Raw genomic sequence first — 3,572 nt, forward strand, 5'->3', positions numbered from 1 at the left:
ATTGCATTGAATCTGTAGATTGCTTTGGGTAGTAGAGTCATTTTCACAGTGTTGATTCTTCCAATCCAAGAACATGGTATATCTCTCCTTCTGTTTGTATCATTTTTAATTTCTTTCATCAGTGTCTTATAGTTTTCTGCATACAGGTCTTTTTTCTCCTTAGGGAGGTTTATTCCTAGGTATTTTATTCTTTTTGTTGCAATGTAGTCCACTTATTGAAGAGGCTGTCTTTTCTCCACTGTATATTCTTGCCTCTTTTCTCACAGATAAGGTGACCATACGTCTGTGGGTTTACCTCTGGTCTTTCTATCCTGTTCCATTGATCTATATTTCTGTTTTTGTGCCGAAACCATACTGTCTTGATGACTGTAGCTTTGTAATATAGTGTGAAGTCAGGGAGCCTGATTCCTCCAGCTCCGTTTTTCTTTCTCAAGATTGCTTTGGCTAGTCAGGGTCTTTTGTGTTTCCATACAAATTGTGAACTTTTTTGTTCTAGTTCTGTGAAAAATGCCATTGGTGGAATGCAAGAGATTTCTGTGCATTAATTTTGTATCCTGCTACTTCACAAAATTCCTTGATTACCTCTAGTAGTTTTCTGCTGGCATCTAGAGGATTCTCTATGTATAGTGTCATGTCACCTGCAAACAGTGACAGCTTTACTTCTTCTTTTCTGATTTGTATTCCTTTCATTTCTTTTTCTTCTCTGATTGCTGTGGCTAAAACTTCCAAAACTATGTTAAATAACAGTGGTGAGAGTGGGCAACTTTCTCTTGTTCCTGATCTTAGAGGAAGTGTTTTCAGGTTTTCACCATTGAGAACGATGTTGGCTCTGGGTTTGTCATATGTGGCCTTTATTATGTTGAGGTATGTTCCCTCTATGCCTACTTTCTGGACGGTTTTTATCATAACTAGGTGTTGAATTTTGTCAAAATTTTTTTCTGCATCTATTGAAATGATCATATGGTTTTTCTCTTTCAATTTGTTAATATGATTTATTACATTGATTGATTTGTGTATATTGGAATCCTTGCATTTCTGGGATAAACCTCATTTGATCATGGTGTATGATCCTTTTAATGTGTGTTGGATTCTGTTTGCTAGTATTTTGTTGAGGATATTTACTCTATGTTCATCAGTTTTGTTGGCCTGTATTTTTCTTTTTTTGTGACATCTTTGTCTTGTTTTGGTATCGGTGATGGTGGACTCGTAGAATGAGTTTGGGAGTGTTCCTCCCTCTCCTACATTTTGGAAGAGTTTGAGAAGGATCGGTGTTAGCTCCTTTCTAAATGTTTGATGTAATTCGCATGTGAAGCCATCTGGTCCTGGGATTTTTTTTGTTGGAAGATTTTTAATTACAGTTTCAATTTCAGTGCTTGCGATTGGCCTGTTTATATTTTCTATTTCTTCCTGGTTCTTCTCAGAAGGTAGTGCTTTTCTAAATATTTGTCCATTCCTTCTAGGTTGTCCATTTTGTTGGCATAGATTTGCTTGTAGTAATCTCTCATGATCCATTGTATTTCTGCAGGGTCAGTTGTTACTTCTCCTTTTTCATTTCTAATTCTATTGATTTGATGTAGTGTCCTTCTTTGTCTCTTGTAATAGTCTTTATTTTAAAGTTTACTTTGTCTGATATGAGAATTGCTACTCCAGCTTTCTTTTGATTTCCATTTGCATGGAATATCTTTTTCCATCTCCTCACTTTCAGTCTGTATGTGTCCCTTGGTCTGGAGTGGGTCTCTTATAGGCAGCATAAATACAGGTCTTGTTTTTGTATCCCTTCAGCCAATCTGTGTATTTTGGTTGGAGCATTTAATCCATTTAAATTTAAGGTGGTTATCGATATGTATGTTCCTATTACCATTTTCTCAATTGTTTTGGGTTTCTTATTGTAGGTCTGCTAACTTTGGGTTTTGTTTGTTTCTCTTTCTCTAGTTCCTTTAGGTGTAACATTAGGTTATTTATTTGAGATTTTTCTTGTTTCTTGAGGTAGTTTCCTGCCTAGAGAAGTTCCTTTAGCATTTGTTGTAAATCTGGTTTGGCGGTGCTGAATTCTCTTGGCTTTTGCTTGTCTGTAAAGGTTTTGATTTCTCCATCGAATTTGCATGAGATCCTTGCTAGGTAGAGTAATCTTGGTTGTAGGTTTTTCCCTTTTATCACTTTAAATATGTCCTGACACTCCCTTCTGGCTTGCAGAGTTTCTGCTGAATGATCAGCTGTTAACCTTATGGGGATTCCCTTGTATGTTATTTGTTGCTTTTCCCTTGCTGCTTTTACTGTTTTTTCTTTGTATTTAATTTTTGACAGTTTGATTAATATGTGTCTTGGTGTGTTTCTCCTTGGATTTATCCTGTATGGGACTCTCTGCACTTCCTGGACTTGATTGACTATTTCTTTTCCCATATTAAGGAAGTTTTCAACTATAATCTCTTCAAATATTTCTCAGTCCCTTTCTTTTTCTCTTCTTCCTATAATTTGAATGTTTGTGCATTTAATGTTGTCCCAGAGGTCTCTGAGACTGTCCTCAATTCTTTTCTTTGTTTTTTCTTTATTCTGCTCTGTGGTAGTTATTTACACTATTTTATCTTCCAGGTCATATCCGTTCTTCTGCCTCAGTTATTCTGCTATTGATTCCTTCTAGAGAATTTTTAATTTCATTTTTTTGTATTGTTCATCATTGTTGTTTGCTCTTTAGTTCTTCTAGGACCTTGTTAAACGGTTCTTATATTTTCTCCATTCTTTTTCCAAGATCTTGGATCATCTTTACAGTCATTACTCTGAATTCTTTTTCAGGTAGACTGCCTATTTCCTCTTCATTTGTTTGGTCTGGTAGGTTTTTATCTTGCTTCTTCATCTGCTGTGTGTTTCTCTGTCTTCTCAATTTGCTTAACTTACTGTGTTTGGGGTCTCCTTTTTACAGGCTACAGGTTCATAGTTCCTGTTGTTTTTGGTGTCTGCCCCCAGTGGGCAAGGTAGGTTCAGTGAGTTGTGTAGGCTTCCTGGTGGAGGGGATTGGTGCCTGTGTTCTGGTGGATGAGGCTGGATCTTATCTTTCTGGTGGGCAAGACCACGTCTGGTGGTGTTTTTGAGGTGTCTGTGAACTTATTATGATTTTAGGCAGCCTTTCTGCTAATGGGTGGGGTTATGTTCCTGTCTTGCTAGTTGTTTGGCCTAGGGTGTCCAGCACTGTAGCTTGCTTGTCCTTGAGTGGAGCTGGGTTTAGTGTTGAGATGGAGATCTTTGGGAGAGCTTTTGCCATTTGATGTTATGTGGGGCCGGAAGGTCTCTGGTGGACCAATGTCCTGAACTTGGCTCTCCCATCTCAGAGGCTGAGGCCTGACACCCGGCTGGTGCATCAAGACCTTGTCAGCCACATGGCTCAGAAGAAAAGGGAGAAAAAAGAAGAAAGAAAGGAAGAAAAATAAAGTTATTAAAATAAAAAATAAAAAGAAATTATTAAAAATAAAAACGTAATAAAATAAAAAGATAGAAGGAAAGAAGAGAGCAACCAAAGCAAAAAACAAATCCACCAGTGATAAGTGCTAAAAACGATACAAAAAAAAAAAAGACAGAAA

This window comes from Physeter macrocephalus, chromosome 6, assembly GCF_002837175.3.
Source record: "Physeter macrocephalus isolate SW-GA chromosome 6, ASM283717v5, whole genome shotgun sequence".
Classification (NCBI taxonomy): Eukaryota; Metazoa; Chordata; class Mammalia; order Artiodactyla; family Physeteridae; genus Physeter; species Physeter macrocephalus.